Source organism: Trachinotus anak, unplaced genomic scaffold, assembly GCF_046630095.1.
Source record: "Trachinotus anak isolate AG129_WGS33_773 ecotype Australia unplaced genomic scaffold, CSIRO_AGI_Tana_v1 ptg000033l, whole genome shotgun sequence".
NCBI classification, from domain to species: Eukaryota; Metazoa; Chordata; class Actinopteri; order Carangiformes; family Carangidae; genus Trachinotus; species Trachinotus anak.
In genome coordinates, this window is record NW_027273884.1 from 6856709 (window position 1) to 6883690 (window position 26982).

At 45.2% G+C, this 26982-nt stretch overlaps 1 long non-coding RNA gene across 1 annotated transcript; it reads left to right on the plus strand.

The window, feature by feature from the left end:
- Nucleotides 1-796: 796 nt before the first annotated feature.
- Nucleotides 797-2466, plus strand: LOC139614205 (uncharacterized). The gene is made up of 3 exons (XR_011686928.1): nt 797-1002; nt 1077-1124; nt 1198-2466. It is a non-coding gene; the product is annotated as an uncharacterized lncRNA (long non-coding RNA).
- Nucleotides 2467-26982: the final 24516 nt, after the last annotated feature.

Here is a 26982-nt window from a genome sequence, read left to right on the forward strand (position 1 = left end):
TAAAGTACAAATGAATCTGAAGTGAAGCCTCAGTCGCTGTCAGTAGCCACACAGCTCAGGATGAAGTCCTGGTTGGGGGCAGAACGTGTGGAGGACTAACAGCAAAGTGAATGAAAATTAAAATGATGAAATGACAAATCATTTTTCATGATATTAAGTAGGTGCAGTGTTGAGAATTGTTTAGGAAGTTTTTGTTTTGGACTCTATATGTTTGGATGTTTATTTCCAGTTTTATTTTGAAGTATCTTTCCTTGTGTGTCCCGGTACCCTGCCTTCCTGGTGTACTTAAGTCTCTGTCACTTCATCTGTTTTGCTCCTCTTGAGTCGGTTTCTCCAGTGTTCCTGTTCCCTGAATTCATGTTGAGTTCCCTGGAGTCTCCTCGTGCAACCCTTCAGCTTCCCTGGTGTTTCTCTGTGCTTCAGTCTCAGTTTCACCTGTCGTTTGGATTCCTGGATTTATTTGCCTTTTGTGGACAGCTGTGTTGTTTTGAACCACTGCCTTCCTAATTAATCTTTTGAACTGCATCAGCTCAGTCTCAGGGAAGGGAGAGGGAAGGGATACACAGCCGAGCAATGATAATTAAAAGTTATGTCTTTTAAGTTCAAATTTAAAGTTATCCAGCAGAGAGTTACCTTGTTCTGCGAGCTGTTGTGCCACTAGAGGATTCAGGGGGACCACGTTCTACTGTGTTTTTGATGACTGCTCTCCAGTGAGTGTATTTTCTTTTTCAGTGCTAATTTAAAAGCAATGTTAGCTCATGCTGATTTCATGGTTGTAAAGGGGGGAAAAAACAACTAGATGTAGCAGGATGAGCATTGTGGCCCTGTGTCCAGCTGTAGGAGATGGTGCCTAATTGCCTGTCTCCTTCTGGCCAATGGCAGTAGGGAGAGGGGGGTATAAAAGCCGGTAGGTGTCACCGGATTTCTCTCTTGCTTGTGGAGGCCGAGGGCACATCACTTCCTGTTGCCTCATCCCTGTCCTTCTTCTGTTGGGGTTTGCAGGTAGGCTAGTTGTGGCTGCGTTACCAGTTTGCGTGTTTAGTTGACAGTAAATAAGACTATTGCTTTTGTTGTAGGGCCGGATTGGGTTCCATGGGTCTGTGAGCTGCACACGATTACTGCCGGTGGGTCCTCCGTTTCATGTACTGCGCTGTTGCTGCAGTGCGCATATGGCAATTTGTGTGTGTGTGTTTGCAGGTTGCCGCTGCAGAAACAGCAGTCTTGGGTCCTTCCCCTCTCCTGCGTGTGTGGACAGAGGCAGCTGGATGGGTAACGGCTTTACTGGGGGAACACTGTATCGGCTACTTTCACGGCCCACTTGATCACTGCTGCTTTGCCTACGGGAGGTCGTCTGCCTACAGGAAGTTGCTTTGCTCACAGCGAATAGCTGTGCTTATAGAGAAATACACTGATTTTAGGGGATTGCCCTCTTTGGGAAATTACTGTACTTTGGGGACTGCTTTGATTCTGCCGCACAGCTTCACCTGTTGGAGCCGAGCACTGTCACTCCGTTTCGGACTGACTTGCCTCACGGAGGGTTGTCGGCACCCGCGGCATTGGTCGCTTCGGCCTGGCGGCCTCTTTAAGCCCTGTGTTTTACTGTGTGTGTGTGTGTGTGTGTGTGTGTGTGTGTGTGTGTGTGTGTGTGTGTGTGTGTGTGTGTGTGTGTGTGTGTGTGATGTTAATTGGGGAGGGGAAATTTATATTTTGTGGTGTGCGTTCACTGGCCTTGTGAGTGTCCGCATGCAATTAAAAGTTGAGTTGTTTTTGTTTTGTGGGAATTTAAGTTGATATTTGCAATTAATCATTTTGGTTAAGTGTGTGTGCGTGTGGTTACTTCTGAGTATGTTGTAGATAATGGTTATTTGTCAAAGTATGATTTAGTTTTTGTATTGATTTATTTACCTAGTTTAGCTAATTCTTGTTTTTGTATAGTTAGGTTTTGATTTTGGTTTTTATATATTGTGTTTTTTTTTTTTTTTTTTTACTCTTGTGTTTGTCCTTTCAGGGAGTTGAGACTACAGTGGGGGACGTGGTGTCCTCGGTGGCGGTGTCTCCTTTGTGTGTTGTGTGTATGTTTTCACCCCAGGTTGATTTTCACCAGTGTGTGCGTGTGTCACGAGTGTTTGGGGTGACCTTCCCGGGACCCTCTTTATTTTTTGGACCCATCTCCCTACTGGTAGGCCTCCACCCTGATTGGTTCCCCTAATTTCCCTGGTAACATCAGGTGGATGTTATGGATTTCTTTTTATTCAATGTTTAATAAAGTGATTTTTTTTTTTGTAATTTGACCTCGTCTCTGCCCCGTGGTATGACGGATCTGCGTGCCTTTAGGATTATGATAGTTCCCTGGGTGAAATTCCCAGGGTGGCGTTGTCTGGCAACACTAAGCTAAGGTTAAAGTGAATTAATTGGCTAACCTCTAACCCCGGTCGCCACAATCTGGCGTTGTTGGCAGGATTACAACGTGAGAGCAGAGACGTGTGTTTTGTTTTTTTTCTTTGTATTTTACTTTGGTTCATATTTTATGTGTGAGTGTTTGACTTGTTTTATTTTGTTTCTCAAGGCAAAGCAGCAGTTGGTTTCGTGGACCCAGGAAGAACTCCAGGGAGTTGTTTCCTTGTTTTTCTACCCTGTGACCCCTCCTCCCTCCTTTTCTTTTCTTTTTAAGGTAGGCCAACTCAAACTGGTTTAAAGTTATGGAGGTAGAATTGCAGGAGTTGAGGGAATTAGTAACCCAATTGAGGGCAGATAATGAGAGGCTGCGACAGGAACGGGCTGTGGCTGTGTCTGGCCCTAATGCTGTGCCCTCCACTTCTGTGTCAAACACTACCTCTTCTATTGCCAGTGCTCCTGCAACGGAGCGGCTGATTTTTGTGCCCCGAGACAGAAAGTGCCCTTTGTTTAGGGGAAGATCAGGCATAGGGTTGACTGAGTGGCTGGAAGAGGTGCAAGCCTGCATGAGAGCACGCCATTTGTCTACAACTGATCAGGCATTTTTTATGTTTGATCACTTGGAGGGGGAAGCACGTCAAGAGATCAAGTACAGGTTGAGTGCAGAACGTGAGGACCCAGTTAGCATAATTGCTATATTACAGGAGCTTTATGGGTGTTCAGAGTCATATGTAGCGCTCCAAGAGGCCTTTTTTTCCCGACGCCAGCAAGAAGGAGAGACCCTGCAAGAGTTTTCCCTTGCATTGATGGGCCTCCTGACAGCTGTTAAGCAGCGTGCGCCCAGTGACATGCCAGACGCAGAAGTTTTGCTGCGTGATCAGTTTGTGGAGCATGTCCTGGACAGCGCTCTTCGTCGTGAGTTGAAACAGCTTGTGCGAAGGCAGCCTACTATGACCTTACTGGAGGTCAGGGCTGAGGCAATTAGATGGGAGCGTGAGGGATTACCAGGGAGTGTTAGGGGCCGCAGTCACTCTGTCCCTTCCATTTTTGGTGCTCAGTGTGGGGTGCGTGGGGATCGTCAGGAAGGGGTTAACTCACCTCGAGAGTCTGACATGAGGGAGATGAGGGAAATGCTAAAATTGCAACAAGAGCAGCTGAACCAGCTGACTCAAAGCATTTCCCAGTTACAGGACTCCCATCAGCGGAGCCGTACGGTTCCCCGCGGCCCCATTATATGTAGGCGTTGTCAGCAGCCCGGCCACATCGCTAGGGAATGCAATGGGGTACGTGTTTCATCCCGCACTCAGCCTTCTGTGCTGGCCTCTCAACCAAGTAGGTTGTCCCATCCTGCTCAGGTGTCGGAAAACTCACGCCCGCCGAACTGGGGGGGGGGCAGCCACTGGCTCAGAGGGTGTTTCAGGTGAGGTGGAAGCTTCAAAGCTTATGTCATCTTGCCCACACTTAGAGGTGCTCATGGGTGGAGTTAAAGTCCCTTGTTTGGTGGACACTGGGTCCATGGTGTCTACTATCACTGAGAGCTTTTTCCGCCAGCATTTTGAGCCATGGGGTCAAGAGAGGCTTAAATCTTGTCATTGGTTGCAGCTCAGAGCAGCTAATGGGTTGGGTATTCCCTATATTGGCTACCTGGAGCTGGACCTTGAGCTCTGTGGTAAGCTAATGCCTGGATGTGGGGTATTGGTGGTTAAGGACCCCCCTGGTGGCGTGGTGTTTCAGGTCCCTGGTGTTTTGGGGATGAATGTAATCCGTAGATGTTACAGGGAGCTCTTTGGACAGCATGGTTTAGCTCTGTTTGACTTACCTGAGGTATGTGACTCCCCTGGATGTGTTGTGCAAGCACTGCAAAAGTGCCATCAGGCTAGTTTACAGGCCCCCCAGGGCACAACAGGTAAAGTTAAGGTTCGGGGCCGAAGGGTTTGTCGTATCCCAGGTGGGGTAATGAAGATCATTGCGACTACATGTTCAGAGCAGTACTCGCAAGGCACTGTGTTTGAGCCCCTGGATTCTGGTCTGCCTGCTGGGCTGCTTGCATCTCCTGCCTTGGTGCGAGTGGTAAGAAGCACAGCCTACATCCCTATTGTGAATGTAGGCTTCACAGATGCACTGCTCCACCCCCACACAGTTGTTGGTACTCTGGATGAGGTCTGCATGGTTAGTTTGCCAGCTGGGGTCACTGAAGTGCCGCCAGTGGTGGCCACAGTGACCTCTCAGATTGTTTCTGACCCTGTGCAGAATGAGATTGAGGCTTTGGATTTGTCTCCATTACCTGCTGAGCAGCGAGAAGGTGAGGTCTTTTCTCACACAGTACCACTCTGTCTTTTCTGCTCATGATGGAGACCTGGGTTGTACTGATCTGATAGCCCATGAGATCCCTCTCTTAGACGACATTCCAGTGAGGCAACGCTATAGGCGAATTCCTCCGTCTGAGTATGAGGCAGTCAAAGATCATATCAATCAGCTACTGAGGGCTCAGGTAATCAGGGAGAGTAGCAGTCCTTATGCCTCACCCATAGTACTAGTTAAAAAGAAGGACGGTAGTCTGCGCATGTGTGTCGACTACAGGTTGCTCAACAGCAAAACCAGGAAGGATGCCTTCCCATTGCCCCGCATTGATGAGTCCTTGGATGCACTGACGGGGGCTCGCTGGTTTTGCACCATGGACCTTGCCAGTGGTTACAACCAGGTCCCCGTCGCTGAGTCTGATCGCCCCAAGACAGCCTTTTGTACACCATTTGGCCTTTTCGAGTGGAACCGGATGCCCTTTGGGCTTTGTAATGCCCCCAGCACCTTTCAGAGGTTGATGCAGCGGATATTTGGCGATCAACAGTGCCAATCTGTGCTGCTATACCTAGATGATATTGTGGTTTTCTCCTCTACCCTTGAGCAACATCTGGAGAGGTTGGAAACGGTGCTGGGACGGCTGAAGCAAGAAGGGCTGAAGGTGAAACTCAACAAGTGTGCCTTCTTCCAGCAGGAAGTGCGCTACTTGGGGCATGTGATTTCAGACAAGGGTGTCTCTACAGACCCTAGTAAGATTGGGGTGGTGTCCAACTGGCCGCCCCCCACAACTGTGTCAGAGTTGCGTTCCTTCCTTGGTTTTGCCAGTTACTACCGCCGCTTTGTTGAAGGTTTTGCCAAATTGGCAGCTCCCCTGCATAAGTTAGTTGCAGAGCTGGTAGGCCCAAAATCTAAACGTGCAGACCAAACAGTTTCTGCTCACTGGACAGAGGAACACCATGGGAGCTTTGAGGCATTAAAAACTAGGCTCACCACTGCACCTGTGTTGGCTTATGCTGACTTTTCCCTCCCGTTTATTCTGGAAGTGGATGCAAGTTATGGTGGTCTTGGAGCTGTGTTGTCTCAGGAGCAGGACGGTAAGGTTAGGCCTATAGCCTACGCCAGCCGTGGTCTGAGGCCTACCGAGCGCAACATGCGTAATTATAGCTCTATGAAGTTGGAGTTTCTGGCCCTTAAGTGGGCGATGACTGAAAAGTTCAGGGAGTATCTGTTGGGTCACAAATGTGTTGTCTATACTGACAACAACCCACTGAGCCATCTTTCATCTGCCAAGCTTGGTGCCACAGAACAACGTTGGGCGGCACAACTTGCCCCCTTCGACTTTGAGATAAAGTATCGCTCAGGTCGAAGTAATAAGAATGCTGATGCCCTCTCCCGTCAGTATCCGCCTGGGCCACCGGATATGGAGGCCATGGTCCATGGCACGTCGCTTCCTAAACCTTTGCAGCAAGCCCTGCAGTCACGACACACCGAGGCGACACAAGCTGTTGTTGCAGCTTTGCCTCATCGCCCCCCACCCAGTCTTTGTGCGCTCCAGCAAAATGACCCAATCATCAGGGAAGTCCTTGAGTTTTGGAGGCGTAAGCGGCGTCCTGACAAGGAGGAGCGGAAGAAGGTGTCTCAACCAGCCTTGGCATTGCTTCGGCAGTGGGACCGACTGGTTGAGAAAGGTGGGGTTTTGTACCGCCAGGTCTTCCGGCCTGATGGAGCTGAGCCAGTGTTTCAGCTTTTGTTGCCGGCTGCCTTGAAGGCAGATGTGCTGACGGAGGTCCATCAGGGTCATGGTCATCAAGGGGTTGAGAGGACCCTGGAGCTCCTGCGGCAGCGGTGCTATTGGCCAGGTATGTCTGCAGAGGTTGCACAGCGGTGCCAGGCATGTGAAAGGTGCCAGGTAGCCAAGGATAACCGGCCGATGGCTCGTAGCTTTATGGGACACTTGTTGGCCTCCCGACCTAATGAGATCCTTGCTATGGACTTCACAGTCCTGGAACCCAGCCGTAATGGGCTGGAAAATGTCCTGGTGATGACTGATGTATTCAGTAAATATACACTGGCCATTCCTACTCGTGACCAACGAGCCGCCACAGTGGCGCAAGTTTTGGTTGCAGAGTGGTTTTCTAAGTTTGGCGTCCCTGCTCGGATACATTCTGACCAGGGCCGAAGTTTTGAGAGCTCTCTGATTCGGCAGCTCTGTGGCCTTTATGGCATAGAAAAGTCTCGCACAACCCCATACCATCCACAGGGAAATGGACAATGTGAGCGTTTCAATAGGACGCTGCACAACTTGCTGCGCACACTGCCCGCATCGCGGAAGCGTGATTGGAGCTTTTGCCTGCCCCAGGTCCTGTATTGTTACAATACAACCCCTCATCAGACGACTGGTGAGTCTCCATTTATGTTGATGTTTGGCCAAGAACCTAGACTTCCAGTTGATTTTCTTCTGGGCCGAGTCCAGGATCCTGTTGCTGGTGCTGTCCATGAATGGGTTCAGGAGCATCAAACCCAACTGCAGATAGCCTTTGAGGGGGCTCGGGAAAGGTTGAATGCTGCAGCAGAGCGCCGGAAGAAAACCCATGATCAGCAGGTCAGGGATGTTCCTCTGAAGGAGGGTGAGTTGGTCTGGTTGCGAGACTGCAGTGTTAGGGGGCGCCATAAGATCCAAGATCTGTGGGCCTCAGTTGTGTATCAAGTATTGAAGGCGCCACAGGGAGGAGGGTCAGTTTACACCATTGCCCCTAGGGATGACCACACTAAGGTCCGGCATGTCCATCGTACCCTGTTGAAGGCCATGGTTGGGGCTGAACCCCCAGTTGCTGCCTCTGCTCCTGTCCCATCTCCTCCCGACCATTCACAGCCAGAGGATGAGCCATCAGGTGATGATTTGTTTGTCTTGTGGCCTGAGGCTCCTCTCACTACCCCTCCTCGAGCAGCCACAGCAGCCCAAACAACCCCCCGGGTGTTGGTTCCACAACCTAGTTCAGTCTTGGTGCAGGGTCCTGATCCTATGGATCCTACTCCCATGATGGTGGAAGCTCCCCCTGATCTGGATGGTGGGGTAGTGACAGTACGACGGACTACACGGCTGACTGCTGGTCACCACTCTAATGTCCACCACCTCCCACGGCCTGCGGGGGAATTAGCAGAGGCCATTGTACATCTCCCTGGCTCGGTGTCTAATGCAGTTGCCGCTCTGTTTCGTCCTTGGGATTAGCAGACTTGGGTCTGCTTAATTCATCGTCGGGACGACGCTGTAAAAAGAGGGGGGTAGATTGTAGCAGGATGAGCATTGTGGCCCTGTGTCCAGCTGTAGGAGATGGTGCCTAATTGCCTGTCTCCTTCTGGCCAATGGCAGTAGGGAGAGGGGGGTATAAAAGCCGGTAGGTGTCACCGGATTTCTCTCTTGCTTGTGGAGGCCGAGGGCACATCACTTCCTGTTGCCTCATCCCTGTCCTTCTTCTGTTGGGGTTTGCAGGTAGGCTAGTTGTGGCTGCGTTACCAGTTTGCGTGTTTAGTTGACAGTAAATAAGACTATTGCTTTTGTTGTAGGGCCGGATTGGGTTCCATGGGTCTGTGAGCTGCACACGATTACTGCCGGTGGGTCCTCCGTTTCATGTACTGCGCTGTTGCTGCAGTGCGCATATGGCAATTTGTGTGTGTGTGTTTGCAGGTTGCCGCTGCAGAAACAGCAGTCTTGGGTCCTTCCCCTCTCCTGCGTGTGTGGACAGAGGCAGCTGGATGGGTAACGGCTTTACTGGGGGAACACTGTATCGGCTACTTTCACGGCCCACTTGATCACTGCTGCTTTGCCTACGGGAGGTCGTCTGCCTACAGGAAGTTGCTTTGCTCACAGCGAATAGCTGTGCTTATAGAGAAATACACTGATTTTAGGGGATTGCCCTCTTTGGGAAATTACTGTACTTTGGGGACTGCTTTGATTCTGCCGCACAGCTTCACCTGTTGGAGCGGAGCACTGTCACTCCGTTTCGGACTGACTTGCCTCAGAGGGTTGTCGGCACCCGCGGCATTGGTCGCTTCGGCCTGGCGGCCTCTTTAAGCCCTGTGTTTTACTGTGTGTGTGTGTGTGTGTGTGTGCGTGCGTGTGTGTGTGTGTGTGATGTTAATTGGGGAGGGGAAATTTATATTTTGTGGTGTGCGTTCACTGGCCTTGTGAGTGTCCGCATGCAATTAAAAGTTGAGTTGTTTTTGTTTTGTGGGAATTTAAGTTGATATTTGCAATTAATCATTTTGGTTAAGTGTGTGTGCGTGTGGTTACTTCTGAGTATGTTGTAGATAATGGTTATTTGTCAAAGTATGATTTAGTTTTTGTATTGATTTATTTACCTAGTTTAGCTAATTCTTGTTTTTGTATAGTTAGGTTTGATTTTGGTTTTTATATATTGTGGTTTTTTTTTACTCTTGTGTTTGTCCTTTCAGGGAGTTGAGACTACAGTGGGGGACGTGGTGTCCTCGGTGGCGGTGTCTCCTTTGTGTGTGTGTGTGTGTGTGTATGTTTTCACCCCAGGTTGATTTTCACCAGTGTGTGCGTGTGTCACGAGTGTTTGGGGTGACCTTCCCGGGACCCTCTTTATTTTTTGGACCCATCTCCCTACTGGTAGGCCTCCACCCTGATTGGTTCCCCTAATTTCCCTGGTAACATCAGGTGGATGTTATGGATTTCTTTTTATTCAATGTTTAATAAAGTGATTTTTTGTAATTTGACCTCGTCTCTGCCCCGTGGTATGACGGATCTGCGTGCCTTTAGGATTATGATAGTTCCCTGGGTGAAATTCCCAGGGTGGCGTTGTCTGGCAACACTAAGCTAAGGTTAAAGTGAATTAATTGGCTAACCTCTAACCCCGGTCGCCACATAGAGCACTCAGAACCTTAGAGTTGAAGATGTGTGATTTTGTGTTCTGAAATATTGCTTGCAGAAACTATTGTCTTGTGAAATGTTTCTTCTAGTCATAGGTACGGTGGCCCGGAGAGCTCAACACGCTCAACAACTTTAGAAAACACATGTAAATAGAAAACATCATCAATTTGAGCAGGGGCTGCAAATCTTACAACATCACCAATACAACTACGGTGGCCCAGACAGGTCAACACAATGCAGAAGTCAAAACACAAATGCAAAAGCTAAAACACAAATACAAAAGCCACAACATGAATACAAACGCAACAACTCGAATACAAAAGCCACAACACAAATGCAAATTAGGTCACAATGGAGGTTAAGCCACAACAAAAAGTGTACACTGTTACCAAAGATACTCTAAAGCAGTCTATTTTATTATTTTGACAATAAATATAAAAATGAAAAAGTTGGACAAAACTACATCAATATGAAAATATATATTCATGTACTTTTCATATAATAAATCATCATAATAAATCATAATAATCATAATAAATAATCAGTTATCTAGCAGTAACATTTCACTTACTTCTTACTGGTGACTCGCTGCTCAGAAAAAAAAAGTTATTTAGTTATTTTTTGGTATGTTATGCCTTTATTTGACAGGACAGTGTAGAGAGACAAAGAGAAGAGGAATGAAATGCAGCCAGAACTCCGACTGTCCGGTCAGGAGTTCCTCCAGAGACTTGCTGCTCAGAAAATAGCATGCATCTGAACCACTTGGCTGTCACGACACTTTGGGTTATTTACTCTATTTTCACTAGAAAAGCTTAAGTAAGTGAAACATTATTACATAACACATAACAACTGATTAATGTCGCTATGTGATAGTAGCAAGGTTGTTTTTTTGTTTTTTTTTATGGTTGATTTCTGAATGAGGATGACAACAAGAGTTTCAGCTAGCTGGACGTCACCAAGCAACACCATGACTCCACCTGAAGGAGTCGGATTTGGATGCACCAGCTTCTCCACTTGCATTCCAGAAAATATATAACACAACAGAAACACAGGGCAACCTAACTGAACTAATAAAAAAAAATAATAATAATAAAAAAAAAACTTGCTTTGTTATTAAGACCACACATACATGTGTTGTATAGAACCTCGATCCTAGATATCGTTGTATTACTAGTTTATTGGCATCAATCCCATCTCCTCATAACTAGTGGTTCAAATTGTTTCTCAGTTTCTTACTCACTCAAGTAAAGATCTGATCCACAAGAACCAGAGTCCAGAAGTAGAACCATGACTGTAATCAGAATAATGTGCAGCCTGAAACAGCACAAAATGATCTTTTGGCTTCTTTAATTGAAATGTTAAAATCTGCAGCTTCTGTTGATTCTGCTGAAATAAATAAAAGCTTTTATATCAAACAGTTTGGGTTTCTGTTTGGCTGGCTGTACTTTGTTACGTGCCACACAGGGGCATAGTGTTTTTTTTTGTTGTTGTTTTCCTCCTCCCTCTGTTTCCTGTTTTTCTCCCTCACCTAGTTTCCCTCTAGGTGCTGATGAGATGATTGGATTGCACCTGAGCAGACTGGAGGACGGTTTATTGGTCCCCAGGCGGTCTGAGTGGCCAATCATCTGCCAGGGAGTTGACATAAAGGGGAGCCTGGATGAGGAGATCTCTCTCTCTCATTTTCCCCTGATTGCCCTACCAGACTACCTGTGTTGTGTCGTGTTGACTAATATTGTTATTTGAAGGTTTGTGTGGGGGAGAAGGGATAGGTAAGTTGGGGGTACCCTTTACATTTTCACCATGTAGTTTTGTGTTGTCTAAAAACACTAGGTTAGTGGTGGGTGCCACCCCGTGTTTTTGGTTTAGATCAGATTTGACAGGTTTTCTTTTGTGTATTTTGTTTCAGTCAGCAGTTAGGGGTAGGCCTCATTCTGTTTTATTGGTTTTCATTCCTTTGGCACACCACCTTCGCCTTTTTCCCCCCACATTTGTTAACCCCGCTTGGTGTTTTGTGTTAAAGTTTACGTTTGTATAATAAATTTCAAACTATCCTCTGGCTCATTACAAATCCTTGATTGTCCTGTTCACTGTCCCTGTCCACCCCTAGACTACACCAAAGGGACGTAACAATTGGGGGCTCGTCCGGGATACTATTTCCCTGAGCTGTAAGACGATCAAGAGTTTTGATGAGTCATTGTTGTTTCGGCAAAGAGTACGAGAATGGGTTTTGATCTGCAGGACTTTATTGAGAATCCCAGTTTTGGTAAGGTAGATTTATGTCGCAAGGATGATTTACTGTCTGTAGCAGCACACTTTAATATTTCAGTACAAAAGTATGGCATTAAAAAGGAAATCAAAAACAAGATATTGGAAAAGCTAATTGAGTTAAATGTCCTCACGGTCCCAGTAGACGATACACAGCCTAAGGCTGAGGGTTCTCTTGATGGTGTTTCTTTTGCTAGATCAGGTGTTTCCTCTCCTAGAGATGAAGGGGAATGGGTTGCACTGGCTACTCCTACAGGGGAGATGGCTGAATGTGAGGCTCCTCCTGCTACTTTGCCTCGTTTTGAGCCTTTCTCTCCAGGGTCCCATGGATCCAGTATGGATGCCAGGCTGAAGGTTCGCTTAGCTCGCCTTCAGCTAGAGGAAAGGGAGAGGGTGCGTAAAGCAGAAAATGACCTTCGACTCCAGGTACGCAGGCTTGAAATAGAAGCTGAAAAAGAAGTCAAGTTGCGGCAGCTTGAAGTAGAGGCCCTGAGAATTTCTTCTGGGCAGACGTTGCCACATTCATCAGAGAAATCTGCAATTTCACACACAAACCTTTACAAACAAGGTTTTGATGTTAGTAAAAATGTAGCTTTAGTGCCAACATTCCGGGAGTCAGAGGTTGACTCCTACTTCAATGCATTTGAAAGAATTGCTACTGCGTTAGACTGGCCTAAGGACATGTGGCCTATCCTACTTCACTGCAAGCTAGTAGGTAAAGCACAAGAGGTGGTGTCATCTCTCTCTTTAGAGGAAAGCTTGCAATATGATGTGCTTAAGGAATCAATTCTGCGTGCTTATGAACTTGTGCCAGAGGCATACAGGCAGAAATTCAGGAACCATAAAAAGTCCAGTGGGCAAACCTTCGTTGAGTTTGCACGGGAAAAAGGTGTTCTCTTTGACAAGTGGTGTTCTGCTAATGGGGTTAAAGAGAGTTTTGAATCCCTTCGTCAGTTAATGCTATTGGAAGATTTTAAGAATGTTTTACCAGAGAAAATGGTGGTGTTCCTAAATGAACAAAAGGTAGCTACACTGCCTAAAGCTGCTGTCTTGGCTGATGAATTTGTTCTAACCCACAAAAGCGTGTTTTTGTCTTCCTCCCGCTCAGAAAGAGTTTTAGTATCACATCCTGGAAGACCTGATCCTAGCCACCCTCCTTTAGGGAAAGATAAGGGCCCACCATCACCTCCCCGTGAGGCTCGTGAATGCTTTTATTGTCATAAAAAAGGGCACATTATTGCAGATTGTCTCACTCTGAAACGTAAACAGTCACAGCCTAACTTACCACAGCCTAAAAGCATGGGCTTAATTAAGACTAAGCCACCAGGCACTGAAAGGTCACAAAATGACATTGAACCTGATTCCTGTTTCAAACCCTTCATATTGGAGGGCTTTGTCTCACTTACAGGGGATCCAAAAGAGCAGCTGCCAGTAAAGATGCTGCGAGACACAGGAGGCTCTCAGTCCATTGTCCGAGAAGGTATATTACCTCTGTCCTCCAAGTCATCCTGTCATTCAAGTGCAGTCATTCAGGGGGTTGGAATGAATTTCATACCTGCTCCTTTGCACCGTGTTCATCTTCAGTCTTCCTTGGTTAATGGATTCTTTAACGTTGCTGTACGCCCTGCTTTGCCCATTAATGGTGTCGATTTTATACTAAGTAATGACCTAGCCGGGGGCAAGGTTATGCCAGTCCCTGAAGTAATGGACCATCCTGATTTGAACGTGGAGTCTGCCAACACCTCGCAAACACTTCCTGATATTTTTCCTGCTTGTGTGGTTACCAGAGCCCAGTCGAGAAAATATGGCCTTGACTTATCTGATTCTTTTCTGGGTGCAGAACAGTTTCCTGATGTAGTGACTAAGTCCAACAGTCCCTCCGAGGCCGAGCCAGTGGACATTATGTCATCTTCCCCCAGTCCAGGGGTTGAAAACTTGCCAGCCACCAGAAAGGAATTCATCACGGCCCAACAGGGTGATATCACTCTGATCAAATGTCACTCCTCTGTTCTTAGTCAGGAAGCAGCAAAGCAGAAGAAAGTGGCCTACATCCTTGATAATGGACTGTTGATGCGCCGCTGGGCTAGTGATGTGTCAGAGGATGAGGACTGGGGCGTGGTTTATCAGGTTGTAGTGCCTACAGTTTATCGTTCCCAGGTGCTATCCTTGGCTCATGATCACCCATGGTCGGGACATATGGGGGTCACAAAAACCTATAACAGGGTCCTTAAACATTTCTTCTGGCCAGGACTGAAATCTGATGTTGTTCAGTACTGTCGTACTAGTCATGTGTGCCAACTCGCTGGTAAACCAAATCCGCCCCCCCCCCCCCCCCCCCCCGCTCCTCTCTGTCCCATTCCAGTAACAAGTGAACCCTTTGATAGGGTGATTGTTGATTGTGTAGGGCCGCTGCCGAAAAGTAAAACTGGGAATCAGTTTCTATTAACTATAATGTGTGCTTCCACTAGGTTCCCAGAAGCTGTCCCACTGCGGAAAATCACCGCTCCAGTAATCACCAAGGCCCTGGTAAAGTTCTTCTCTGTGTTTGGTCTGCCAAAGGTGGTCCAAACCGACCAAGGCACCAATTTTAAATTCAAGGTGTTTGCACAGGCCCTGAAATCTTTAGGCATTAATCATGTAACTTCTAGCCCTTACCATCCTGAAAGCCAGGGGGCACTTGAACGGTTCCATCAGACCATGAAATCCATGCTGCGGAAGCACTGCAATGACTCCCAGAAGGATTGGGATGATGGTGTCCCCCTTGTTCTGTTTGCTGCCCGTGAAGCAGTACAGGAGTCACTGAGTTGCAGTCCAGCTGAACTAGTGTTTGGACGTGAGGTCAGAGGTCCATTAAAAGTCCTTAAAGAACATCTGTTCATACCAGAGCAGAAGGTCAAAAGCATTCCAGAGTATGTGGCCAAGCTCAAAGAGCGCCTCCAACTGGCCTGCTCTTTGGCTAGGGATGCCCTGGCCTCTTCCCAAATAAAGATGAAGCAACACCATGACCAGAAAGCAGTGGCTCACTTGTTTCAACCAGGTGACAAGGTTTTGATTCTCCTACCTGTACCTGGCTTTGCTCTCTCCACTAGATTTTCAGGTCCGTATGTGGTAGAGCAAAAACTGAGTGACACCAACTATGTTATCAAAACCCCTGACCGCAGGCGACAGACCAGGGTGTGCCATGTCAACATGATGAAACGGTACCACTCCCGAGAGGCTAAAAATGGGCCATCAACATCCCATGAGACTGTTGTCTCACCTATGGCATCCATCTCTGAGATGAGCTCTCCTGCTGCTGATGGCTTAGTGATGCGTAATGCCACACCACAGGGGGCAAAACTAACTAACACTGAGGTATTGTCTGATTTGCCTCACTATCTGTCTTATCTCCCTGATAACCAGTATGCTGACATTACGAGGCTTATATCCGATTTTCCAGGCCTTTTCAGTGACATTCCCTCCCAAACTCCTGCCATCACTCATGATATTATTCTGACTAACCCTATGCCAATCAAACAGCAGGCCTATCGGGTTAATCCAGCCAAAAGAGAAGCCATGAAAAAGGAGGTTGAATATCTGGTACAGAATGGATTTGCAGTACCAAGTTGTAGTCCATGGAGTTCCCCTTGTCTCCTGGATACTAAATCTGATGGAAGTCCAAGATTTTGTACTGACTTCCGCAAGGTTAATGCTATCACTGTCCCAGACGCACATCCATTGCCTCGTATTGATGATTGTATTGATGAGATCGGTCCTGCAAAATATGTTAGTAAACTAGATATGTTAAAGGGATATTGGCAAGTTCCTTAAACCCGTCAAGCCTCCGAAATATCAGCTTTTGTAACCCCTGACAGCTTCCTCCAGTACACGGTTATGCCCTTTGGACTGTGTAATGCTCCTGCTACCTTTCAGAGGCTAGTGAATAAAGTATTGGGGGATGTTCCTAACTGTAAGGCCTATCTGGATGATATTGTTGTGTATTCTGAGGACTGGGTCAGCCACATGACCATACTGAGAGAAGTTTTCAACTGCCTGTTGGCTGCATCTCTGACCTTGAACCTTGCTAAATGTGAGTTTGGGAAGGGTACTGTTCTCTATCTTGGTCAACAGGTTGGTCAAGGACGAGTATGTCCTGCGAATGCCAAAATCACGGCCATTGCTGAGTTCCCAATACCATCTACCAGGAGGGAGCTGCGTCGTTTCCTTGGGATGGCTGGGTACTATCGACGTTTTTGCAAGAACTTTTCCTCTGTGGCAGCCCCACTGACAGCTTTAACCAGTCCCTCAAAGCCCTTTGTTGTGGTCTGGTGAGTGTCAACAGTCTTTTGATAACCTAAAAGGTCTACTTTGTTGCACTCCTGTTCTGTCTGCCCCGGATTTCTCTCTGCCCTTTAAACTGGAAGTTGATGCCAGTGCAGTTGGGGCTGGGGCTGTGCTTCTGCAAGAGGACGACCAAGGCATCGATCATCCTGTGAGCTACTTCTCTCGCAAGTTTGACAAACACCAACTCAAGTATTCCACCATTGAGAAAGAAGCTCTTGCACTCTTTCTCGCCCTCCAGCATTTTGAGGTTTACCTAGGGTCAAGTGTGAAGCCTATCAAGGTCTTCACTGATCATAATCCCCTGGTATTCCTTCATAGAATGTACAACCACAATCATCGTCTTATGCGTTGGTCCCTGATTGTTCAAAATTACAACCTTGAAATAAATCATAAGAAGGGATCAGAAAATATCATTGCTGATGCACTATCACGTGCTGTATAGTTAGGTAGGTTGGGATGTAGTATGGTTCCAAACATTATGTTTGGACTTGCATGGGTGGGGGTGTTACGTGCCACGCAGGGGCATAGTGTTTTGTTTTTTTTTTTGTTGTTGTTTTCCTCCTCCCTCTGTTTCCTGTTTTTCTCCCTCACCTAGTTTCAGATCAGATTTGACAGGTTTTCTTTTGTGTATTTTGTTTCAGTCAGCAGTTAGGGGTAGGCCTCATTCTGTTTTATTGGTTTTCATTCCTTTGGCACACCACCTTCGCCTTTTTCCCCCCACATTTGTTAACCCCGCTTGGTGTTTTGTGTTAAAGTTTACGTTTGTATAATAAATTTCAAACTATCCTCTGGCTCATTACAAATCCTTGATTGTCCTGTTCACTGTCCCTGTCCACCCCTAGACTACACCAAAGGGACGTAACAACTTGTAGACAAAATCTCAGAAAAGGAAACTCTCTTGTATCTTGTATAGTTTAAATAAAATAGTTCTACATGTGAAACTACATTTTCCATGTAAATTTGCTCCACCACTGGGATTTGCCCCATGTTCTGTCTGAAAATCTTAAGACAAGACTTCTTGTCTTAAGATTCAAGGTTCTATATTAATACTGTGAAAGTATCAAAGCCTCAGTCCACAGAGAAATGCACACAGCCTGTATTGAGAAACTGAGCCTTAAAACCAGCCGTCAGGACTTCTGGAACTTTGTGATGTCACAACAAAGCAATCACCACAAAGGTACAGTCCCTTCTTGTGGCATTAATGACATTCAAACCTGAGAAAAGTTGTGTTAAAATGCAAATTCCTCTTTTGTTTTTTACTTTTAATTATGGCTTGATAATCCCCACAGTCACACAGTAGCAGAGAAAAACAAAATGAAAAACCCTCTCCTTCAGTTTCCTTAATTCCTCCTTCATAATGTGATTGTTTCTGTTAAACAGCACAATTAGCCTTCGTCCTGCGAATGGAGAATGAAGTGTAAATAATTCAGATCTTCCACACAGCAACACAAGCCTGCAGTTGACCTTCACTCCATGTAAATGAGCTGAGCTGTGTGAGGCCACAGGCTCCAGCCCAGATGCGCACACACACACACACACACACACACACACACACACACACACACACACACACACACACACACACACACACACACACACACACTGTTATGTTTTGACAAGGTTATGTTGAAATACTGTTGCTGGAGCCATTACTGATGGGCTGAGGTGCACTAAAAAGAAGTGTCATCTTAGGTAAATTTCATGTGAGCATCATTGCCTCTGGCTTTTTGCAATGATCTGGGGTGGGTGGGTGTGTGTGTGTGGGGGGGCTTTTCTGTACAATCAAAGAAAACACACGCAGGACACTGAGCGGAGGGGGAGAGACGTTTTTATCAGGGAGACAGCGGGAGACTGCATTGAGGCAGAGCTGCAGAACTGAGCTTTGACAATCTCCACACTTTGATCTTAAATCTGCACCTTTCAGGGACAGGAACAGGAAACTTAATCCGATTGGTAGTAATGCAGGAACACTCCGCCTGTCTGCTGTGTTTTTTTTTTTCATTCAGGCTGAAATCAAAGCCATGTGTCAGGGAGGCATTGTGATTAATCTGCAGATTTTTGCCTTTTCAGCACTTCCCCTGCGGGGCTCGCGGAAAACGAAAGGTCACGGTGGCACTGAAATGGCTGTTACGCATGCAAGGGAAGGCATGAATGTATGCATGTCATGGGATTTTGACACAGGAAAGCACTTGCTCGACGCTGAGTTGACCCACTAGAGCTTGTATGACATGGTAATCATACTGTTCACTGGATATCTTGTATTCCCTGGGAATCTTTAGCCCATTTAAAAGCATTGCTGCACTTTGATGTCGAGCTTTTTATTATCATGATCCCCTCGCGGTGCTTCTAAATATTTCAACAAATCCATAATGTGTTGAACGCTTCCTCTATAATTGAGTCATAGAAAGTGAGTTTATCAGACCTGATCATCTCACCGCTCTGCTGGTACGTTTTTCATGATGCAGAGAAATAAAAAAGGATCTGATGAATTTCATCTTTGTTTGGTCTCTGGCAGTTTTTCAGAGATTCTGGTCCATTCAACAGCTAATGCACCATAACTGGTGTAAACATGTGGACATAAAGGTTAATCCTAAACCATGCAATGGATAATCTGCATCCCATGTGCATTAGCATAAATAAGGGACCTGATCCAAAATGGACATTTGTGAACAAGGTGTTTCAGTGGTAATGCAGGATTCTGATAGGGGGTCAGGCCCCTGTTTGAATGCTCCATCCCTGATCTAGAAATGGTTCATCATGAGGGTTGCTCCAAATCCCTTGTAGTGATCCAGAGCAGCATCACTTCACTGCTGATTAGACTGCTGTTAAACCACATCAGGTTTAAACAGAACCCCAATTTATCTGTTTCTGAGCTTTGTTTCAGCTACTTTATGATGGTGGATCTGTGTTTGGTCTCATTAAATAAATAACTGTCCTTATTAATCTGTTTCTCATGATCTGATCTGATGAACACATATTCAGGGAGAGTAGAGAATCTGATGTCTGTCAGCAAGACTGTCCTCTTGTAACATAACAACCTCATAGCTTTTCTCTGCACTATATCATGCCACAAATCAGCTGTTTGAGTCAGGAAGAGCTTGGCATAGGTGCACCTGTGTGTGGGAATAAGGCAGTGTAATGGTTGAGAAATGGAAAGGGCTGTTTGACGCGGTGAAAATATTTGAAATAAAGCATACACTTCAACTGATATTAACTGTTTTCTGTTAGCATTTTCTCAAGTGGCTGTAACACATTTTTGCAAGACTGATGAGCCCATAGGTCATCTGTCAGCAGGTTATTATGACCCATAGTTATGTTGTTTCAATTATCCATGACGGTTCATTATTATTATTGTAACCATGACGACAAAGAACATCTAGTGTTGAGTAAAAACTTAACCCAAATCACCATCTTTTCCTAAACCTCACCAAGCTATAACTGTTATTACAGTAACTATGGCGACGAAAACAGGTACGCCGCTCGCGACACAGTCCGTGTGTTTATTGTTGTAACCATGACAACCAAGGTCTGGTACGACCGCTACCATGCAGGTGCTCTTTCAGGATACGCTCCTAGAACAACGACCTGTTGTTCAGGCTGGAGGAGTTGTTGTTTTTTTCAGATGACCCCATCCACAGCAGCAGTGCACTAATCCCAAAAACACACTGACTATAGATACCTCACACATGTCAAATAACCACAACTATCACTTTTAACACGTTGACGTTGACGTACCCCAGAAAACTGTGGTTACATCTCAGTTCCCCACTGTCTCCTCCTGTCGGCAGTGGGCTGGACTGAAACAAACGGTGCGTTGCAGGAAAAGATGTGTGGGGGGGGGGGGATAAAATGATATGCATTGGTTATAACTTGGTGTGAGTGTGGGAGATGTCAGATTACCAGGGTTTATTAATCCTGTGTGCCTCGGGCTCTCATTTCTTCACAGTTTCATGTTTCATTCTCAGAACGATACTGAAATGGAAGCAATATGCATTACTGTGCAAACAATGGTGTGTCACATCAGGTACAATATGATGCAGTTATTTTTATGGATACAGCAGAATGCAATTATATAAATAGCCTCACCAATCTAAGATTTGTGGTGCTGTGTGTTCACGTCTTGCCAGCATTGGGTATTGGAGCAGAGCTGCACAATGTGTTTTCAGTCTGCTGGACCTGAACTGAAACTCAAACGTATCTTCCCTGCTCTGCGTCCTCAAAGTTAATAACTGAACTATTCCTTTAGGAAATATTTTGAAGGTGCTGCTGACCACTGAACTAGCACCTCTTTCAACAAAGATTTTTCCTCTAAGATTGAATGCTACTCCTGCCTTTATCATATCAATGTTATCAGTTTAGATAGATTTGTATTCAAGAAGAGGAGCATGTCCTTGACATCAAACTAACATGGATCCCACATCAAAGCCTCCTGTGTGTCTCCCAGCCGTAATAGCTCCTCACCTCTCCTCCGGTTGTTTTGCTTGTGATATACCTACTGAGGCTGCTGTGAGAGCTGTGAGCCGTGGCATTGCTTCAGGCGTCCAATTGGAGGCTCAGTTTACCTTTGCCGAGGCTGTAATGTACCACCACTACCTTCCTTCTCTCTCTCTCTCTCTTTCTGTCCCACTGCAGAGACCCGCTTGGTATTTTAGGCACACTCCCAAACAGTTTAATTCCTCTCAGACAGTGTGAAGGTCTACTGCCTCAATCAATAGCCATCATTTAAATTAATCCCCTGCCCTTTTTGGACTCACTAAAGTTAGCTGGATTAGATAGATTATGAGGGCTATCAAGCTACATTCTTGGGCTCCTTTTTTAGCCATGCATTCTTTATTGAGGGCTTTATTGTGTGAGAGGCAATGTGTCATTATTTGATGATGTCTTACAAGCTTCTCACATTAAATAAAAATGATGCCTGTGGCTTTAATTACTTGGATAATATAAAAGAATTGTGCTTGTGTGGAGTCAGTCAAAAAAGAACATTTAACACTGACGGAGACACAACACGTCTACGTTTCCCTCAGCTCCTGAGAGCACTGAGGTGGAGTTGTTATTGACCTCTGATTGCCCAGTGTCAGGCTCTTTGTCTTCTTTTCATTAAGTGCATCATCTATTTAACATGTTGACAACACATTACCCCTGAGGAGCAGGATGGACTAATGTCAGCAGCTGCTTAAAGCTCCATATTTTAACTTCTCCTGTGTTTTATCTGAAGTGTTGATCTCCATCAGAAGATATATTTGTGGTTTTAAGAACCAAAAACCATCTCAGTGTAGTTTTACATCTCCTCTCTCAGGCTTCTTTCTGGAGCTCTAGTAACAACAGGTCAGTCAGCCAATCAGAAGAGAGACTCTGAGCCTCTCCTCTGATTGGCTGACCTAAAAATATAGCAGATTTCAGGTAAACACTCCAGGTGGGCGGGGCTTGGGGCATGGCTGAGGGCAGTGACTGCTTTGTTGTGACATCACAAAGTTCCAGAAGTCCTGATGGCTGGTTTTAAGGCTCAGTTTCTGAATACAGGCTGTGTGCATTTCTCTGTGGACTGAGGCTTTGATACTTTCACAGTATTAATATAGAACCTAGACCTGCTTTATAATCACAAACACATGGACATCTACCTTTAGACTGGATGGAGCTTTAAATGGTGAATAACCTTAAACCTTAAACATTAATACTGTACTGCAAGCTGTAAAGTTATGGAAACAACAGGGTCAAAAGTATTGGAGCTTTGTATCACCATATCTGAATGTGTGAAGCATGTTCTATGAATATATTTAAATGAGTGAATGTGGAAAAAAAAAAATCTGAACAAACAGATATAATTGTTGAATCGATGAGGAGATCTGTAGCCGTGCATGACATTTTGTGAGCAAATGAAAAGTTACACAGCTGCGTGTTTGTGGGTGAATTGTCCTACGTTTTCAACTATGAATTAAATGTACATCTACATGTACAATATAATAAACAAGTGACAGCATGCAGCTGTTTGCTAGCTAAGTCAACTACAACATTTAGCTACCTTGTTTGCATGTCAACCAACACTGAAGCTATCTGCTGTAGCTAGCTCACAATTAACTATGCTTTTGGGAAGGAAAAATCATTGAGATGCTGTTTGGTGGTGCACAAAAAAAGGACCACAAACACAACTTGCATTACTCTCTGCAATCACTTTGAACGTCTTTGAGGCTGATGCCAGTTCCTCTGCTTCCTTTTACATACTGTAGTTTTTTTCTCCAAAGTGTCCAAGAGAAAATGATCAAAGTACCATCTCATGAGTTTCAATGTACCACTTTTTTTTCAAAGCATATTCATTGTTTCTGTCCCATCAGCTATTGTGCCATGAACTAGCTAGTATCCTTATGCATTTACAATTATGCAAATGTCTCGGGATGGCAACATTATCCAATGCACAAGATGTTCACCCACGGACCAGATAACAAGCACTAATGTGTGGTATAACCAAAAATGTGTGACCACGTCTATGTTAATTTCCAATTTTATTTAACAAGTGTTCATTTTTAGTGACTTTCAGGGCATGTATGCAGCCTAGAAGAATTTGTGATAATTGTATTTAATTTTGGAATGTAGTCTGCAGGCTTCAGAAGAACAGTAAAGCAGAGCAACCTCAGGTGAAACTGCTGAAGTAGTTGCGCCAAGGTTGCCTCAAGGGGGGAATTAACCTCTGGCCCCACCCCAGGTGAACCGAGATGCCTGTGTCTTCATGCTGCTGAACTTTATCTGTATCTAGCAGGATTTCTTTCTTTCTTTCTTTCTTTCTTTCTTTTATTTTCTTTAATTTATTGATTTGTTTATTTTTTGCTGTGGCAGTGTTCCTGGGAGCCGTAACAAATGCTGTAGATGAAGTTTGGTTGCAGCAACAGATTCACAGTAAAAAAGGCTCATCCCCCCCCCGGAGCTAAGTAAATGGATAGTGAAATAATATTCCTGAATGGACAGTCTGATGATATGTCAATCTGAGCATCCTCATTGGCTATTCAGAAGGAAGTATCAAATATTGGCCAAAGTGCTGATTTGATTCGTAGTTATAAACTTGAGACAAACACATTGATGTGTACCTGCAAACCTTGGTTGATTAGCTAGCTCGTGACAGCTAATGAAATCTAAATCTGCTTTGTCCACCCCTGAAGTCAAATGATTACCTGGCTCATAAACCTGCCACGGACATCATGTGCAGCACTAGATTGGAAACTGACAGGTGTAGCAACAGTAAACAATGAAAAAATAGTCTGCTTAGAATAGAAAACATTGTTTCTTTACTTGATGTATGGTTTTTTTTTATATTTCTCACGATTGATTGTGAGTTGTCCCTCTGTTTCCTTTCTGTCTTACCCGACTTTCTACATTCACCAGTAACCACATCTCTTATTGCACTGGGTTACATAACGGAGAAACTGCACATGTTCTAATATCTTCATTGAGTATTGATTGAATCCAAATGACTTTCCTTCTGATTCTGCCCTGGAAAGGTTTCTCATTAAGTGTCCCAGCAGTGATGAATGATATGCAGGCAACAGAGGCTGGATTGAAGGCAAGGGAGTGGAGGGAGGGAGGGAGAGAAGAGGAGGGGTGGGGGTGTTATGGGGGGTGGGGGAGGCGAGGTCATTACTGAGCTGCAGATTTGAAAGGACATCAAGTCTTCGCAGATGTTTGAGGAAGAATCTCATTCTATCGAAGGGAGGGAATGAAAGCGATGGGAAAATAGAGTGCAGACCAGGTTAGAGGATGGGTGATGTGCTAAGATTTTCTATTGCTGAGGCCGGTCACTGGTCCATACTGCAACTCTTGTTCTTTGTTCCCTCTCAGCGGTGAATTCTATGTGTTCTCTCCTGCCCCCACTAAACTTCACTGTCCTTTCTCCATCCTGAGCAGCTGCATCTCTTATCTTTTATTACTGCAACTGTGGATATGGAAAAAGCAAGTCTGTATAAATCACCTTTACAGAATCCAAAAATAGCAATTGCCAACTGTGACTGTACTTTGTCCTGTTTTCCCCTGGCAGGGGCCTGGGTGGGTCGTCGGAGCAACTGGCTGCACCTGATAGGTGGGAGCCATGAAGGTTGTAAAGGGCCTGCTCTCCCAGGCCACTCTCTCTCTCTTACTGGGCAGCTTCATCATTTCCCCATGTTCCCCACAACTCCACTGTTTCCTTTATATTCACACCTTAGACAACACACACACACACACACACACACACACACACATACACACACACTGCTTTACACCACCGACTACTTTCATTTCTCCATATCCCATTGAATTCTTTAGGTATTTGAACCCTTTCTGTACGTGGACTCACTCTTTTGTACAAGCCTGAGCCACATTTGTAACACAACATGTTTAATGAAAGAAATCTCTTTTTCCTGCACTCAGAATAGGCCATACTATTAGTAAAGGGGGTGAAATTGATGTCACCAACATAATTCACTTTATACACAAAATAGCTCTTAACTGGAATCATAACCTACAGCTGTGGTTAACAATGATCAGGATCTGTGTAGTCACCTCAGACTGTGGCCTCCGTGACGTCACCCACAGGTTTCTGAAGAGCAGGTTTGAAGCTCAGAGTGAGCTGCGCTGCCGTCGCCATCTTGGCAGTGCCTGACTCCCAGCTAATCCAAAAATGGGAGCAGCAGTGGTTGAGCGAGCCAGAAAGTGAATAATAATAATAATAATAATAATAGCACTTTTCATACACACAATGCAGCTCAAAGTGCTTTGACAAATATAAAAGACAGAATATTTTTAAAGTAAGAATTACTATTATCATCACCATCACTGTAAAAATGAAATAAAATAATATTAAATTAAAAAGCTGTGTCCTAAGAGCTAATTGAATGCAAAATTGAACAGGTATGTTTTCAGTTGAATGAATATTTTCTGATAGTTTCACAGCGTTTATGTTCTAAAGCACAAATAAACACACCCACAACTCTGCAGGAAGGTGTCGGATTTTGTGTGAATGCAGCTCAGCCAACTGACATACAGACCTGCAACTCTTTATATGTTCATCAACAGACAGAGGGCAGAGGAAAGAGTCCCAGCCTCTCACCCTGTGTACTGTTATTGGCCCGGGAGGCAACACACCCACTGCAACAAGACAGAAAAATAAGACGATGATGAGAAAATTCAGGCAGAGGGCATTGTCTCTGCAGATAAATACACTGTCACACTCTTCTAGTGAGTGCATTCCAGAAATGTGTGAAATTTATTTCATACAAAAGCAAACCCTCTCAGAGTCATGATACTTTAGAATTGGAAGACATATTTCTGTTTGAGTACTTTCATTTTGTGTTCACAAAGAGAAATGTAGAGAAGTGGTTTTAGAGGGTCTTTTGTAGAACTATTTCCTGACAAAGAGCCGCTCTGTCAGTACCATTGTGCAGCCTCTCTGGCTGTAGTGCGTGTTTCAACAAAGGATCGATGAAGTTTTGGGTTTGGTCTGAGTGCAGGTACATTACCAACATTCAGAGCCAGTGCAGGAAGCAGCGTGCTCTTTAGGTAGGGACGTGAATAGTAACAGACCAAAACCTACATTGTTTCCTAAATCTTTTAGTCCTGTAAACTCAACCACATTACAATGATCTTACCTGAGCTACTGTAGTAGTACTGTGAGTAGGCAATGCTCCCCACTGTTTGTGTCTTAATATTCTGTACAGTTTGTTCTGCCTTGTTCTCAAAAGTTCCCCTTATACTTAATATCATTCAGTTATTGTAGGTATAAGTGGTGATGAGTGTTGTTATGTGCACAGTTAATGAGCTTTTGAGTGAAAGAAAAGGTTCTCTATTACTGAAGTGGAGCTTTGTTGTTGCTTTCAATAACAAGCACTATTCAACAGAGTAGAAGGTGCCTCGATGAGAAGCATCCAGCTCTACACAATGCTGTAGCTGCTGTGTTCAAACATTGTGAAGAATCACTTTGAGATGTTGACATTAAATGTTAAGAAATGCAGGTGCTGAACGTAAACCTGGAGGTGGTAAGCACTCAAGAATGATTGTTGAAGAGTCGTTCTGTTGTTTAGGTTGGAGGACTTTTCTCATCTCAACTCAGCCAGTAGTTCTTGGGATTGTTCTGAACCAATTGTAGATTAATTCTGCGTCATTAGACTCTGCACTAGTGGCAAAATGCAGCTCACAGCTTTTTGCTCAGAAAAACATCTGTATCAGTATCTGTGTATGAAATATGTCCCCTGCTGCAGCAGCCAGTAAATGAGGCCCTGTAGCAAACCAATTTGCAACAATCAATGTTCTTATTGATGTGTGACGACGGACATTAGGTATCTATCTCCTCAGTGTCAATCGACTAAATTGTGAGGATCCTTCCATGTGTCGTCATTAGGCACTGAAGGAGTGTCACCCGGCTATTATGCCTGGGTGGGTGAACAGATTAACATTAGAGCAGCAGGAGCACTCCCCACAGCAAGCCCAGGGTTAACGCCACGCACTAGTCTAATGAATTAGAAAATATGCAGTCCTGTTACCTATCAGTCAACACGGTCTGTCTATATATGAGTGTGTCTGTTGGGGAGAAGAAGGAATCGATGGCTGCTCACGCAGCAGTCCGTCGCTGCTGTGCAGTGGCGAGCAGACGCTCTCACCGAGCATCACATCCATCATGAGACATGAGTGGATCTCACTTGCCTGTCACTTGTCTTGCAGATTATTGTCACAACAAACTAACACAACCACACTGGTGAATTTGTGTTGAGAGCTTGAGAGACTCTCTACATGTCACTGATGTCACGCTGTCCCAAACCTCAGAACAGGTGCAGTCACCAACTTTTCATCATTAC